The sequence below is a fragment of the Pinus tabuliformis genome, chromosome 3_2 (genome assembly GCF_031772625.1).
Source record: "Pinus tabuliformis cultivar Carrire ecotype Pingquan chromosome 3_2, CPIR1, whole genome shotgun sequence".
NCBI classification, from domain to species: domain Eukaryota; kingdom Viridiplantae; phylum Streptophyta; class Pinopsida; order Pinales; family Pinaceae; genus Pinus; species Pinus tabuliformis.
In genome coordinates this window covers 242,808,796-242,825,827 of record NC_142302.1, presented here as the reverse complement: position 1 = coordinate 242,825,827, position 17,032 = coordinate 242,808,796, and the positions used below count along the sequence as shown (strand labels likewise).

The following is a 17,032-nucleotide window of genomic DNA, read 5'->3' as shown; positions in this document are numbered from 1 at the left end:
TGGGTCCTTAGGAAAGGCAAGTTGGGGGGTTACACCAACTCAACTTATTTAGCTCTAATCCCAAAAGAGAACAGGCCCTCTACCTTCTCTAGATTTCGGCCCATATCCTTATGCAATTCTGCTTACAAAATAATTACAAAAATTTTGTCTACAAGACTCAAGCCTCATCTCTCTTCTCTAATCTCAGAAAATCAGGGAGGCTTCCTAGCCAACAGACACATCTCTGACTCCATTCTTCTCGTTCAAGAGGCCATTCATTCTAGTATTAGTCGAAAGGAAAAAGGCTTTGTCCTAAAGCTAGACCTTGCCAATGCCTTTGACAGGGTCAGACACTCCTTTCTGTTTGCAGTTTTACACAAAATGGGATTCAATACCTCCTTCATTAACATGATCAAAGCATGCATCTCGAAACCCTGGATCTCCCCCTTGGTGAATGGAAGACCTTGTGCAGCCTTTCAATCCTCCCGAGGCCTCAGACAAGGCTGCCCCCTGTCCCCCTATTTATTTATTCTCATGGCTGAATCCCTTAGCAAAGCCTTGGATTACAACCGAAGAATAGGCCTAATTACAGGCATCCAATTCGAGCAGGGCACAAAGAATATCAACCACTCCCAATTTGCAGATGACACCCTCTTGATGGGAGGAGCTTCGAACACCATTGCAAGGCGCTTCAAAAAGATTCTAGATCAATTCATGGATTATTCTGGAGGAAAAGTTAACCAAGTTAAAAGCTGCATCTATGGATGGAATGCAACAAATCACACCATACACAGCATTGCAAACACGTTAGGGGTCTCATACAAGTTAGACTGGAGCCACTTCACCTATCTAGGGATGCCGGTGAGTATGGGACCTCTGAAGACCGACTCTTGGAATGAAATCCTGGATAAAATCAAAAGGAAAATTCAGCAATGGGGATCTATGTGGCTGAACCCAGCAGGACGCCTCGTTCTTCTAAAATCAGGTTTGATCTCTTTACCCATTTATCGCTTTTCTTTGATTCAAGCTCCAATGACCTTCCATCATAAAATGGAAAAAGCCCTTAGACACTTTCTCTGGCAAGGAGGAAAAACGGAGAAGAAAAAGTTTAACTTGGTTAACTGGAAGAATGTTATCCAACCCCAGGAGAAAGGAGGACTTGGAATAAGGTCTCCAAAACTTCTGAACTTAGCTCTTGGGGCTAAAATTGTTTGGAGGCTAATTTCAGGGGACACAGCTTGGTGGAAATCAGTTCTAGAAGCCAAGTATCTGAACAGCAATAGGCTCCAGCTATTGGATACCAATATCCCCAACAGAGACAGCTCCAACATCTGGAAATTATGCAAGAAAATCATTCCCTTTATGGTTGTAAAGTTTTGTAGATGTTCTATGCTAAGAGCAATTTCACTTTTCTCACAGCAATCATACAAATAGATAAGCAAAATGCAGATAGAACATATAAGTAGATCTTACAGAAGACAAATTAGAAACAAGAAAAATGTATGTGTTTGTTTCGGCGGTCAACAGGATGCTTCAACCAGCAAAGTCTCCTTTGGTCAGCCAGCCCAACATGTGTCACAACAACCCTCCAACCAGTAGATGAGTCAACCCAAGTCAATTCTACAAAAGTCAACGCTGTCCTGAAAAGTCAACGCAGGGGCAGCAAGCTAAAAGTCAACGCAGCAGCAAAACGGTCAACCCTTTGACCTCGATTTTTGTGCCAGGTAGTATGGCCTTCAAAAATCGAACCTCCCACAAGTTTTCAGCTTGTTTGGATCAAGCGTTGACCAAAGTCAACGCTGGTCAAACTTCTGCGAAACCCTAGCAGCAGAAACCCTAGCAGCAGAAAAATCCTCTTCGTCCTTCCCACGTGTGGCTGAAATTCGTCCTCCAGGTAGCTCGTACTTTTTAGGATGAGAGAGGAAGATGTGAGTTGTTTTGTGTGTTCAAATCCTCTCCAACTTTTCCTGTATATATATATCCATCAATGAGGGTGTGTGACACATCTGTTGGGCATGTGAGCCTACATTACAAAACTGGCTGACCTTTGCACATATAATTTATTAAGAATAATAAATTCAAAATATAAGTTCTGCTCATCGGATTAAGACTATTTTTATATGGATTTTACACCTCTCAGAAAGAGGAATCCAACAAAAATATTAGCCTCTTAATCTAAGCATCAGAACATGGAGTTTGGACCTAGTTGTCCAAATTTAACACTCCCTCTCAACTAGGGAGAACTCCATCTATTAGTGCAATTAACATCGTGATTCATCCCGCCGAAACTTGCTTTGCTAGCTTCTTTATTTCAGAACAGAAGTGGGTCAGTCACAAAGACATCATTCCCCGACTGACATAATCAGTCCAGAGGTCCCAGACCTCACAAATCTTGATCCCAGATCAAGTGGTTGGACCATGCCATCCTAGATAGAGAGTACGGCAATCTCTGATGCGTCCATCAGTCTTTGCTAATAGTCTCTAGCTTTTCCACACCTCATTGGCCAAATGAGAGGTACTTCCCATGAGCCCTGAACTCAATGGGTAGGATGCATACGGGGCACAGATTAAATGAGTGGCGAACCAGCTCAATAATCACAAGGGTGGGGCAGAAGAATTATGAGTGCTTATAGCTCCGAGAAGCTATCCCCAAAGCCCCCCAGAGCTCCCAGAGCTCATTGTCCAACAGGACCCACATCATAGGGTCTTTCCACGACACCAAGACTCTCACGGAAGGTTAGGAACTTGACCTTCCCCAGGGGCTTAGTGAGAATATCCGCGACCTGCTCATCAGTTCCTATATGATCGAGCCTTACGGCGCCTCGCTGTACCATATCCCGGATAAAGTGGTACCTGATGTCAATATGCTTGGATCGGTCGTGGAACACAGGATTCTCAGTCATACGAATCCCACTCTGATTATCACAGAGTATTACAGTGGTATCTAGCACATGTTGGAACAGCTCACTAAAGAGCTTCCTCAACCAAACTGCTTCACAACAGGCCATACTAGCAGCAATGTATTCGGCCTCCGCGGTGCTCAAAGCCACCGACTTCTGCTTCCTGCTCATCCATGAGATCGAAGCAGAACCAAGATTGAAACAGCATCCAGATGTGCTCTTACGATCCACCACACTGCCAGCCCAATCGGCATCAGTATATCCCCGGAGTATCACACTCCCGGCAGTGTATCTCAGCCCATGGTTTATCGTGCCCCGAAGATATCTCAAAAGATTCTTGGCACCAACCCAGTGAAAATGATGAGGCTCAACCATCTGTTGACTCAAAGTATTCACTGCAAAACATATGTCCGGACGGGTGTTCACTAAGAACATCAAAGCTCCTATGAGTTGACGATACTCAGTAGGATTGGCCAAGATAGGCCCTGCAGCGCTGCCACTCAACTTCTTAAAGTTGAGTTCCATTGGTGTCGACACGGACTTACAGTCCACCATCCCAAATCTTTCCAGAAGCTTCACAATATACTTTCCTTGAGAAAGGAAAATCTCTCCAGGTCTCTGCCAGACCTCCAGGCCTAGGAAATAGTGCATCAGTCCTAGGTCTTTCATCTCGAACTCAGCAGCAAGCTCCCTCTTACATTGATGAATGAGAGGGTCATCACCTGTCAGGAAGAGGTCGTCCACATACAGCACTAGAATGAGAGGCTTTCCTTCCTCAACCTTAAAGTAAAGGTTTGGATCAGCATTGCTTCGAGTGAAGCCCAGCTTCATCAAGTAACTATCCATCCTCTCATACCAAGCTCTGGGTGCTTGCTTTAACCCATAGAGGGCTTTCTTCAACCTGCAGACATAAGTGTCTCGATCTTGAACTTCAAATCCCAGAGGTTGTTCTACATACACCTCTTCCTTTATTGCACCATGCAGAAAAGCAGTCTTGACATCCATCTGATGAAGACTCCATCCTTGCGTAGCAGCAAGGGCTATGATGGATCGAATGGTGGTATATCGAGCCACAGGTGCAAATATATCGTCATAGTCAATTCCTTCCTTTTGAGAGAAGCCACGGGCAACAAATCTTGCCTTAAACTTTTCAGCACTCCCATCAGATCCATGTTTAATCTTGTAGAGCCATTTAGCGGTGACAACAGATTTGTCCTTCGGTCTCGGGACCACATCCCAGACATCATTCTTCATAATAGCCTCATATTCTTCATGCATAGCATCCTTCCAGACTTGATGCTTGATGGCTTCTTCAAAAGATCCAGGTTCAGATTGTATAATAGTACTCATGGCAGCTAGATACCCTTGGTATCTACACGGCTTCTTGCTTTCTCGGAATGTTCCCCTTGGGGTAGCATGACCCTCAGCATCTTCGAGGGTGTCCCTGAGCCATGATGGCCTCTTTCCTAGAGAAGGGGAAGGATCAATAGGGTCCATTGGCTCTTCAACATCAGGCATAGTCTCATCCTGGGGTTCTTCCAGATTTCCAGGTCTTTCTTCATGGTTTTCTTCAGATCTAGGAAGATCTACTACTTTCTTCAGGGAAGCATCTTCGTCAAAAGTGACATCATGGCTTATCTCTACTTCCCTTTGACCAGGTACATAGACTCTATATGCCTTAGAAGTCTCACTGTAGCCCACAAACATTCCTTTCTTCCCAGTAGCGTCCAGCTTACTTCTCTTTTCTTTCGGCACATGAAAATAGACAGGACATCCAAAAATTCTAAAATGTGAGACATCAGGTTTCTTACCAGAGAAAACCTCTTCGGGAGTTTTGGAGTCCAAAGCGGAATGAGGGCATCGGTTTTGAATGTACACAGCAGTATTTGCAGCTTCTCCCCACAGAAACTTTGGAAGACCCTGGTCACATAGCATGGCACGGGCAGCTTCCACAATAGTCCTATTCTTGCGTTCAGCAACACCATTCTGCTCAGGAGTATATGCAGTGGTAGTCTCCCTCTTAATGCCAGCTTCTTTGCAAAAGTCTTTGAACTCATTTGACTCATATTCAGTGCCATTGTCAGTCCTCAAAATCTTGATCTTCTTTTCGGTCATATTTTCCACCAAGGCTTTGAAGGTACGGAACCACATGAAAGCCTCATCCTTCTTCTTCAAGAAGTATATCCAGGTTTTGCGAGAGAAGTCATCAGTAAATGTCATATAGTAAGAACATCCCCCCAGGGATGTTACAGGCAACATACCGGAAAGATCAGAATGGACCAGTTGCAATATCTCAGATGTCTTTGTGACACTTGAGGGGAAAGGTCCCCTTGTATGTTTTCCTTCAGCACAGCCCTTACATACACCTTAATGATTATTTCCAAAATCAGACATCCCTGTCACCACCTTCCTTGCTTCGGGAAGAGCCTTGTAATGAAGGTGTCCAAATCTTCGGTGCCATAGTTCGGTTTGACGGATAGTATCACAAGTCATAGCTCCCAACGGACTCCCTCCAACCTGGTAGAGTGTACCAACTCTGAAACCAATTGAGATAGCTTCCTTGAAGCTCTTCTTCCACATGAGTACCTTTCCATCAGAGAAAGTTACATTGAATCCTTTGTCTTCCATGGCAGATACAGACACAAGGTTCTTCTTCAATTTTGGTACATAGAGTACATCTTGTAGATGGAGGACTTGTCCTTGAGACAAGTGGAGGGTCACAGTCCCGGTCCCTTTCACAGGATAAGTGGCATTATCCCCAAGGGTAATTTCTAGATTAGTATCCCTTTCAACCATGTCAGAAAGTGCTTCCTTGAATCCGGTGATGTGTCTTGAGGCACCACTATCGATTAGCCAGACATCCATAGTGTCGGGCGGAGATGCAGCTGAGAGAGCAGATATTAGAATATACTCTTTTCTTTTATCAACAACATTAGACTCCTCATACCTGGTATTTTTAGAAGGTGGATGGTTTCCTTCAAAGTGAGCCTTCCTCTTTCCTTTGGATTTGTCATTTCTTTGATTCCCATTCCTTCGGTTGTTGTTGTTGTCGTCACTATCGGGAGAATTCTTCTGGAAGGGGCATTCTCTAGCATAGTGTCCAGTCCTATGGCAGGTGAAACATTTACCCTTCTTCTTTTGAGTCTTAGTCCTTCCTTTGTCCTTGGAACCACCAGAGTTCTTCTTTCGGGAATGAGCAACATAGGCAGCATTTCTTTCATTATCAAATTCCTTCATCCTTGTTTCTTCTTGCATACATCTAGACAGAAGCTCATCAAAGTTAGGGATGGTATTATTGTTGAGAATGGTAGTTGTGAATACTTGCCATTCATATGGAAGTCCTCCAAGTGCGGTGAGAACCATCTCACGATCAGCTATTGTCTCCCCAATAGCTAGCAGATTGTTCCAGGTTTCGGTCAACTTCATAAAGAAAGTTTGAATAGACTCGTCTCGGCCCTTCTTCATATTCTTCAACTTGTTCTTGAGGAATAGCACTTGGTTCACATTGTTTACTCGGAACATAAGTATCAGTTTGTCATACATCTCCTTGGATGTGCCTAGTTTAGATATGTAGGCAACCAGACTCTTATTTATGGATTCCCTGATCAGCAGTTTTGCTCTGATTTCTCCCTTCTTATACTTGTGTTTAACAGCATCAGAGGCATTTGATGGAGGTTCTTGAATCTTCCCTGTCACATGATCTAGGAGATCATGATCTTCTAATTTGAGATCTAATAACATCTTCCAGGCATGGAAGTCATCACTTCCAGTCAGCTTGTCATTCTCCCTGAATTCAAGCTTAGAGGAATCCATTTCCTTCGATGATGATTGCTATAGATAGAGTTTGTCTTCACCTCAGCTCTGATGCCATGTAAAGTTTTGTAGATGTTATATGCTAAGAGCAATTTCACTTTTCTCACAGCAATCATACAAGTAGATAAGCAAAATGCAGATAGAACATATAAGTAGATCTTACAGAAGACAAATTAGAAACAAGAAAAATGTATGTGTTTGTTTCGGCGGTCAACAGGATGCTTCAACCAGCAAAGTCTCCTTTGGTCAGCCAGCCCAACATGTGTCACAACAACCCTCCAACCAGTAGATGAGTCAACCCAAGTCAGTTCTACAAAAGTCAACGCTGTCCTGAAAAGTCAACGCAGGGGCAGCGAGCTAAAAGTCAATGCAGCAGCAAAACGGTCAACCCTTTGACCTCGATTTTTGTGCCAGGTAGTATGGCCTTCAAAAATCGAACCTCCCACAAGTTTTCAGCTTGTTTGGATCAAGCGTTGACCAAAGTCAACGCTGGTCAAACTTCTGCGAAACCCTAGCAGCAAAAACCCTAGCAGCAGAAAAATCCTCTTCGTCCTTCCCACGTGTGGCTGAAATTCGTCCTCCAGGTAGCTCGTACTTTTTAGGATGAGAGAGGAAGATGTGAGTTGTTTTGTGTGTTCAAATTCTCTCCAACTTTTCCTGTATATATATATCCATCAATGAGGGTGTGTGACACATCTGTTGGGCATGTGAGCCTACATTACAAAACTGGCTGACCTTTGCACATATAATTTATTAAGAATAATAAATTCAAAATATAAGTTCTGCTCATCGGATTAAGACTATTTTTATATGGATTTTACACCTCTCAGAAAGAGGAATCCAACAAAAATATTAGCCTCTTAATCTGAGCATCAGAACATGGAGTTTGGACCTAGTTGTCCAAATTTAACAATGGTCCACCACACCTCAAAAGTCCCAGGAGGGGGGAACAGCATAAGCATCTCCAATGACAGAATTCTAGGCCAGCGCCCTATTGGATCCAACATAGATGCAATTCCAGCCATAAATTGGCTGAACAGCAGAGGAATCTGGTGTCTAGCTCAAATTACGCAATGGGGAAATCCCTCTCAAGCTTGGACAGGCTGGACTCTACCGGATTACCCCAGGGATCTAGAAACAAGTGTCCTCGCACTAAAGAACCATCTGCACAGTAAAGCTCCGATTCAAAGAGGGAAAAAAGACAGCTATCGCTGGGATCCTACGGGAACCCTTTACACAGCTAAAGCAGGGTATCACCAACTGTGTGAAAGTGCCTTTCCACAGGCCATCTGGAGTCATTGGAGATTGGTCTGGAGGGCGGAAGCCCCCCCTAAAGTCAAATTCTTCTTCTGGCTCCTCTTGAAAGGTAAGATCCTTACAGCTGAAAACTTAAAAAAAAGGGGCATTCTGGGCCCTTCCAGATGCCCAAATTGTTGCCAAGCAGAAGAAACAATGCAACACCTGTTCATAGATTGCCAAGTAGCAGTAAAATGTTGGAAAGATATGGCCTCAGTTGGGGAAGTCACATGGGATCCAAAGGCATCCATAGTAGAAACAGTCTACAATTGGAAGAAACTTTGCCCATGGAAAAGCAGGAAGAGCAAATTAACACAGCGGATATGGAACACAATACCTTTAACTCTTCTTTGGAGTATCTGGTTAGCCAGAAATAAGAAGGTTTTTCAAGACAAAGGATACAACATTAGAATCATGTGTCACAAAGCCAAGAGCTTAGCGGTGGAAGCTGTTACAGCCCGCACCCAAGGCAAAATCGAGGTCATCAACTACAGTGTAGAAGAAAGAAACTTGATCAATTATGGACATGGTAGCATTATCAGCGCCCAGGAACCAAGAAAAGAAAATCTGCAATCGAAGGAGCCAACTAATGTTTGGAAACTGAGGCTCAAGGAAGAAGAATTTGCTCTCTGGCTGAGCAATTGCAACAGTTTCTACCTATTTTTCGATGGCGCCTCAAAATCAAATCCTGGCCTAGCAGGCGCAGGGGGCCACATCTGCAATGCTAATGGAGAGTCTATCTTGCATTTCGAATGGGGGCTGGGTGAACTTTCCAACAACAGGGCTGAGGGATTGGCCTTGTTCCAAGGACTCACCCAACTGATCAAGCTGGGAATCAAGAAGGTGATTGTCTTTGGCGACTCCGCAATCATAATTCGGCTCATGGTGCAAAGGCAGAGCTCGCCAAATACTCTACTGCAACAAATCAACAGCAGGAATCAGATATTACACGGCATGTTGGAGGAGGCCCGTTATTACCATATCCTACGGGGTCTCAATAAAGATGCTGACAAATATGCCAGCAAGGCCTGTGAACGCCCCAAAGGCCAACTCAGCTGCAATGATATCTTGTCCACCCAACCACTGCCATGAGGATCGCGCACATAGTCAGCACATGGGGCACCGTAACCAATAGAATCTGCAACTGCAAGCAAATCAGCAGAGCAGAGGACAGAACAGATAAGGTCGAAAGGAATTGCATCAGAAGCCCGATCAGGCAATCAGCTCAGAGCATGGGAACCAGGATTCACAAAGAAGGAAATCGTCCTCGCCATCAAACACTAGATCTTGATCAAGATATGTGTCGGAAGGTGCAGAGGAACATTGGGATGCGCAGTTCCCCCTCCCATCACTGCATTCAGGGAAATCCTTTATATATCCCCGGTATGCAGTCTCAACATCCCACAGTTGGAACTTATTTTCGTAGGCTTCAGAGCGGAATCCCAGCTGAGTCTCACCAAGCTATCTGCGATAGTTTCTGTCAGTCCGAGTATATATCCCCAAGTGTTTTTAGCATCCTTGAGAGCAGTGTTGTTCTCACTAGCAGCAAGATAAATCTTCAGAGGCACGGAGATAAGCAAAGACTTAGTGCCAGCAATCACTCAAAGGGCACAATGGAGCGTCCTGAGCAATGTTTTCACTGCAGGGATCTGCAAGCCGAATTTGAAGAAGTTCGAGCTCAACAGAGAGCGTTGGAGGATCAAGTGCGTAGCTTGGAAACCAGGCTTGAAGACCAATGTAAAATCCTCCATGAAAAATATAGAGCGGAGATGAATCTCTTTTTACACAGGGTACACTCCCTTCATGAGCAGTTCAGTGATCTGAGCAATAGATGTAGTCATGCAGAAGAAAGGATCTCAATACTCAAATATATGATGGAAAAGAAAGATGCGACATCCTCTTCCAGCGCAAAGCCGATTGCAACTGACCAGGATCCAGAAGGATCAACAGCAAGGAAGATAAGCCATATTGAGATTGATTAGTCATGTGTTGCAGATGTAAATTTTGGGGTCGCCAGTTTGTAGAAATCTATAGTAGTATAAGTAGCACTAGGGGCAGTCAAACTAAAGTCAGAATCAAGGAAAGAAACTTTTTTGTGATTCCTTGGATTCAAAACGCTCTTGAAGCATCTTATGTATGGCAATCTGCCTTCTTTTTTCAGATTAATATATAGCACCCGATCTTTGTCTAAAAAAGAAACAAATTCTCTCTGCATCAGGGGCTAGAAAATAACAACTAGACTCTTCTGGACTTCTTACAGGAAATGAAGGGAATTGGTCAATCTGTTTTCTGAAAATAGAATTAGTCATATAAGGAGATCAGAAAACAGATGTGCAGACAGGTTGGCAAAATTGAAGTGCAAATCAAAACCTACAAAGTTGAAAAATATACTTTCTAGGGTGACACATGAGACAAGACCATGGAAATCATTAAGTCGTAAGCAATCATTGGAATAGAAGTGACCGTTGTAAAAGATGACTCGAATAATTATAAATATCCAAATGATAGTGAGGATCCAACGAAAGAGTGTCATTGCATTGGTAGAGTCTTTGTAAGACTTTAGCTAGGAAGAATCTGTGCTACTCAATCGACCATTTATCGCTTTGTAGGAAGTAATTGGAAGGAGGTATGAAGCTAAGCTACATTCAGAAACTGATGAGCCACGAGATGCCGAGGATCGAATGGGACAAAGAAATGGGCATGGAAGCAAGGGGAAAGAAAGACCAGGGCTGATGAGCAGCACAAAAGTAAACACTAATTACGAAGACATAGACCATAGACCAAATCCAAAGTAAATAGTGATGAAATGAGGGAGTAAACCAGGGAAACTTTCACTGGATTTGAACAAGAATTACATGAAATGTATCGAGGAGAGCTTGATTATTGAGGAACACAATCAAACTAGGGGCCAGTGTTGACGATGTTGCATGGAAGTTGCTTCTAGGCAGAATAATCAACTGGAAGGTCAATAAGTCCTCCGCAAGCTTTGACAAAATAGATGTGAGAAAAAGCTTGCATGTTCATGGACTAACAATGCATGAGAACAGTAAAAAAATTAAGGTGTCTGAGAAAATCCCAGAGCCAAGATCCAAATATTAGCTAGAACTGACAATTTTGTCAGTTAAGGGTAGGGTTTCGTTCTGGTAAGGCCAGGAATTAACTTATAATGGCAATATTGATGGTGAGCGTGATTTATATTCAGTATGAGCTCCAATTTTGTAATTTTCACATAAATATACAGGCAACAAGTCCTGGTTCCAGATTTTATATAGATAGAATAACTCAAAAACAATTTTTTAGCCACTAATCTATTTCCTTGGAGGGTCCCCATCGAATAAATTTTGATTAATTTGTGATTCTGTGTTTGAAGTTTGGACTGCAAAGGTTGTTACCTCTGGCTCTAGAATAGACATGCATGTATAAATCTATTTTGCAAGTGACCCTTATAGAATCAAATTTGACCTCTATGTTGTTCTGTGTTGAAATTCAAACTGCAAAGTTGATACCCTAACTCTCAAATAGACATGTATGTGTGAACGTATTTATTTGTGTCTCAAATTGATTAGATCAAAGGTAAGCTAAACTAAACGGTGCTAGTGGGAATCAGTCATATGGATGGATGGATGGATGAATTAGGTATGTCTCAAAGCATAGTATTAATGTGGAATGAAATGACAATGATACCCTTGGCAAAGCGAGTGTTAAAATTTGGATACCAGAGGACAAGTGGTTCCCTAACGCTTTATTTGTACTTTTCTCTGAAAGTGACTTTATAAGTGGTAAAGTCAATTTAATTTAAAAGTGATTTTATAAGTGGTAAAGTTACATTCTAATTTAAAAGTGACTTTATAAGTGGTAAAGTTACATTCTAATTTAAAGGTGACTTTATTAAAGTCAATGAAAAATTAGAAAGTGAAAAAAGTGACTATAGAAATAAAAGGCTAAGTGGGTCTTTATTTAAGTGGGTGAGTTAAAAAATAAAAAGTGAGAATTACATGCACATTTATTCTCATCCCTAGATCTAAATGAATCTCAGCCATTAGATCTTAGGGTAACCCAAAAGCTCATTTAGAGAGTAAAAGGGGAAGAGGAGGAAAAAATCATTCATTTTTTCATGAACATTTGAGAGAAAGTGAAGAGAGAGCAAGAAGAAAATTTCTAAGCAGTGAGGAAGTGAAAGAGAGCAGCGAGAAGACATTTCAGCAAATCTGGGCAGCAGCATTTACTGGCACGCATCCCAAGGCAAAATCGAACAGTGGGAAAAAAAAAGCACAGAAATCGAGGAAGAGGGATAGCACAGAAATCGAGAAAGAGGGACATCAAAAAGGGCACAAATTAGGAGGCAGATTTGGGCACAAATTTCGAGGCAATCATACTGCTGAAATCCGTACAATCTGTACATCAAGTTTTGGGCACATTTTTTGAGGCAGCCCATATAGCATTTAATGTTGTTTTATTGCTGGAAAAATTTCTGTTTTGGTTGTTTGCTGATTGGCACGATTTTTGAGGCGGAGTACAAGCACAGAAATTGAGATAAATTGTAATTTGTGGTTGCTATGTATTTCAGTTTCTCTGTAAAAGCATTTTCAGAAATAAAAAAGAACTCTCAAACTGGTTTTCCCCAAGAGTTGTAGGGGTTTTTCCAAGTTCACATTGACCAAAAATCACTGTGTTATTTTCTGTGTGGCTGCCATAATTTTGTTGTGTTTTATTTTTGCAATTTCAGCAATTGCGAAATCTCTAAATTTGTGTTTTCAGAAAAATATTTTCATTTCCAGATTTTAGAATTCTTATCACGCTTGGATTTAAAACTAAATGCTTGGATTTAAAACTAAATGCATGGAGTGATAAGGAAAACTGATAACCGGAGTGGGGGTTGAAATTTCTTCAACGAGTAGCAGAGTGGTGGAAATGCTATTGCAGCGATCATAATTACATAATAATCATAAATAAATCATTCACTTCCAAACACATTTCCATTTGGAATTTTGACCACTTCTACATTACAGTAAGCAGGGATGAACAATGCATAAGGAGGGTGAATTTTTTTGAAGGCGTTTGAGAAACTCCCACAGCCAGGATCCAAATATTAGCTAGAACTTATCATTTTCTCAGTTAAGGGTATGGGTTTCGTTCTGGTAAATCCACGAATCAACTTCTAATGGCACTATTGACAGTGAGGAGTTATATTCATTATGAGTTCCAATTTTGTAATTTTCACGGAAATGCATGGGCAACAAGTCCCATTCCCAGATTTTATATAGATAGAATAACTCGAAAACAATTTTTTAGCCACTAATCTATTTACTTAAAGGTTCCTATCAAATAATTTTTGGTTATTTTGCGATTCTCTGTCTGAAGTTGGGACTGCAAAGCTTGTTACCTCTGGCTCTGGAATAGACACGTACGTATAAGTCCATTTTGCAAGTGCCCCCTATGGAATCAATTTTGACCGTTATTCTGTGGTGTTGAAATTCAGAATTCAGAGTCGATACCCTAATTCTCGGATAGACAACTTGCTTATGTTTCAACTTGATTAGATCAGTAGTGAGCTGAACTAAACTGTGCTCGTGGGAATCAGTCATATGGATGGATGGATGGATGAATTAAATATGTCCCAAAGCAGAGTATTAATGTCGAATGAAATGATAATATGATACCTTCAGCGAAATGGGTAACAGAGCGGCGGAAATACTATTGCCCCAATCATAATCATATAATAATCAGAGATAGATCATTCACTTCAAATCGCATTTCCATTGGGAATTTTGACGACTTCTACATTGCCAATACCATTGCTATATGCAAATTTCCTAAAGGCATCTCATCTAATCTTCAAGGCGGCAAGAAACAATAGTTTGCAACAGAGTGACCTTGAATAGAATAAACACAGCATAGATACTGCAGGAATAGATTCATTTAAATACCTGAATGTCGACCCAACTCTACAGAATACGCCCTTGAAATCGTGCTAATGCTCCACTACAGTCGCAGGCTGTGGTTTCTCCAGGTCCTCTCCCCCAATAAATCCAGAATGGCATCAGAGGGTTTCTGCTGCGTGTGGGGAATAATATGAGTTGGGTAAAAAGTCCTTTACAGGTCGGCGATGCTCTATCTCGGATCGATCGAGAGGGAGGTAGCGCTTGATGAGATTTTTGTTACCGGGGATCCCCACACACGTGCTTGTCCGCAAATTATCACTTTGCCTCTAAACTCCCACGCACCAAACACTTATTCTTTTCTATTTTACCTTTTAATTTATTTGCCTTTTTCACTGAGACCCTTCACCTTTGCGTGTATTTTCCATAATTGAGCACGCTGATGCGGGACAACAGTTTGCTGTGTACACACCACGCATTTCATCATTTCATGGGTATACACCACGCCACCGGAACAAACAAAATGCCAGCAAGTAGAGGTTTTTCCTTTCGATCCTTTCGTGAAGTCCTTCAACAAGCCAGCGAAGATAGAGGACCTTCGATTGCCGCTAACTCCCAAAAGTAAACAGCGCATGAATACAATTTCATAACAACAATTGGCGATAGAATATTATACTTCCATCCGAAAAAAAATGGCATATTATACTTGAGTCAAAAATTTGTATTTTCTAAAAACTTGATTAATTAACTATATCTTGACAATAACATGTACAGAGTTGCAAGAAAACTTTCTTTCGGAAAAATGATTAATCAACTCTAACGTGACACTGACAGTCAGTAGAGTTTAAATTCCTTTGTCAAATTTCATAATTACAAGACGCAACAAAATAATATATGATAATCATTTTAACAGGGAGTTGATTGTGACACTAGAGTATAAAATCCTTCTCAATTCTTTTATAATTGCAATACCACTACCTTGTGTATTAAGATAATATGATAATCATCTTAACATGAAGTTGATACAGAATATGAAGTTATAAAATATAATTAATATTGATTTATGAAGTGTAGAATGGTTAGTTTATGTGGAGTTTAGTTTTTTTAGGTTATAAATTTAAATCTTATGAAATGAAATGAAATTTTAATGTTTACGAGACTATATATAATCTATGGGACCATTGGCTTCCTTGCTTTTTGCTTTCTGCAATTCAATCCTCTTATTTTTCAAATTAATGATGCGCTGATCCAATCTTCTAACAGTGCCCTCACTGAAAAGACAATGCCAAGGAACTGAGGTTAACATACTATTGTAACTGTCTCTGAAAGCATCACATTCCAAAATAAAATGTTTTTCCGATTCCACCGCCCCAAAAGTGCAAAAAGTGCACACCCATTCTTCCCAAGCTTCTTTAGGTCTTTTCCATCGACCTGTTTCGCACCGTAGTTATGCGAGTTAGTTCTTAATTGAGCAATAAGAATCTTTGCTCTCCATGGAATGCTAGCTCCAATGTACTCTTTTTCTTGGAGATCACAAGTGGGGTTGAATTCTTGAACATAGTATTTTTCTTTCTACCCAACTCTTTTCCCCCATATACACTTGCGAAACTTCTCCATATAACAAAACTCTTTAATCCTTGCTATTTGTGGGACATGCATTGAGGTAAATATTACATTTTTGCATCCATTTGTTGTTTTGTTTCATCCATGATTTCTTTATTTCCCTCATTCCTTCGTTGAAGATAACTTTAGGCCATCTATCTTCTCCCATTTGTTCAATTCTTTGAAGATACCTTATGAGACACACCATAGCAATTGCTTCGATGGAAGTTGCTCCTGTTTCACTCGGCATTATCTCATAAGAAACCAAACTTTTTATTTTCAACTCGCTCATGATCAAGCGTTTTTGGATTTTCTCAATTTGCTTCCATTTTGAGACAGGGATGTCGCTAGCCGACAATTCACACCTATACAATATCAATGGACAAATTAGGAGCCCAAAAATCACTTTAATTGTTTTCCAATCCCATAACTTTGCCTCTCTACATCTGTTTTGAAGAGCATATAATGCTTTCCGCCCTCCTAAAATTCTCTTCTTTCTGCAGTGCTCCCAATTAAGCTTGTTGTTGAAATCAATCTCGAGGTACTTGTATTCCTTTACTTCTTCAAGAATGTTGCCTTCAAAGAAGAACGTATGCTGACTCTACTTCTTTTTATTTGAGAAAATCATTATTTTTGTCTTATTGTTATTGACTTGCATCTCCACTGCTTTACAAAAATGCTCAAGAGCATATAGATGCATTTGCAATCCCTAGGTTGATTTAGCAATCAATACAAGGTCATCAACATATAAAAGAAGCTTTATCACAAACTCCCCCAACCAAACACCATCCCCACCTTGCAGATTTAGCCACTCTTCCAATTTATCAATATATAAACCAAAAAGAGTAGGTGATAAAGGGCAGCCTTGCTTAACTCCGATGTCACTTCTAAAGCTTTCTGAAATCCCTCTTGAAGTTCTAATTTTGAATTTCACCTCTTCATAGAGCCTTTGGACAACAACTCTATAATGCAAAGGAATTTCAAATTCTTCATTCTACTCGACAACTTATCTCTAGGGACCGTGTCAAATGCCTTTTTGAAGTTAACAAAGCAGCAAAATACTTCTTCTTTGCCCTCCCAAACCTTTTCAAAAATGTGTCTCAACGTGATACCATGATCTAATGCAGAATGTTTCGTCCTAAAACTTGCTTGCCCTTTTGCCCTCTTTTCTTTGACTTCCACCCACTTACTGATTCTAATTTCTACCATGTCGCTAAAGAGCTTTGCAAACAAAGGACTGATCATAATAGTTCTATAGTTGGAAGGATTATTAATGTCTCCACTTTTAAAAAGGGGTATTGCTAGACTAGTTGTCTAATCTCTTGGGAATCCTTGTCGAATGACGATGTTGAATATTTCCATGATGTGCCGTGCAAGAATGTTCATTCTCCACTTTAGATATTATGCTTGAAGTTCAACCAAATCCTTTGCCTTTCTTATTTTCAACTTCTTAATTCCTGTCTCTACTTCCTGTAATGTGAAAAGCTTTGTAGTTGTGTTGATCCTGGGAGGAGGCTCCTCCTCTGATTCTTTCTCATAGAGTTGTCTTGCATAGTCAAACCA

The 17,032-nt window shown here is 41.0% G+C and overlaps 1 protein-coding gene across 2 annotated transcripts in view; it reads right to left on the bottom strand.

The window, feature by feature from the left end:
- The window catches only part of LOC149180593 (sterol 3-beta-glucosyltransferase UGT80A2-like), a 394,856-nt gene extending 380,358 nt beyond the window's left edge, over positions 1–14,498 (bottom strand). The window contains exon 1 of one of the 2 annotated variants that reach the window (XM_089416191.1): positions 13,916–14,498. The gene's annotated coding sequence lies outside the window, so the exon portion shown is untranslated. The remainder of the gene's footprint in view (positions 1–13,915) is intronic. The other variant, XM_089416190.1, reaches the window with a different exon arrangement.
- Between the last annotated feature and the right edge of the window lie 2,534 nt (positions 14,499–17,032).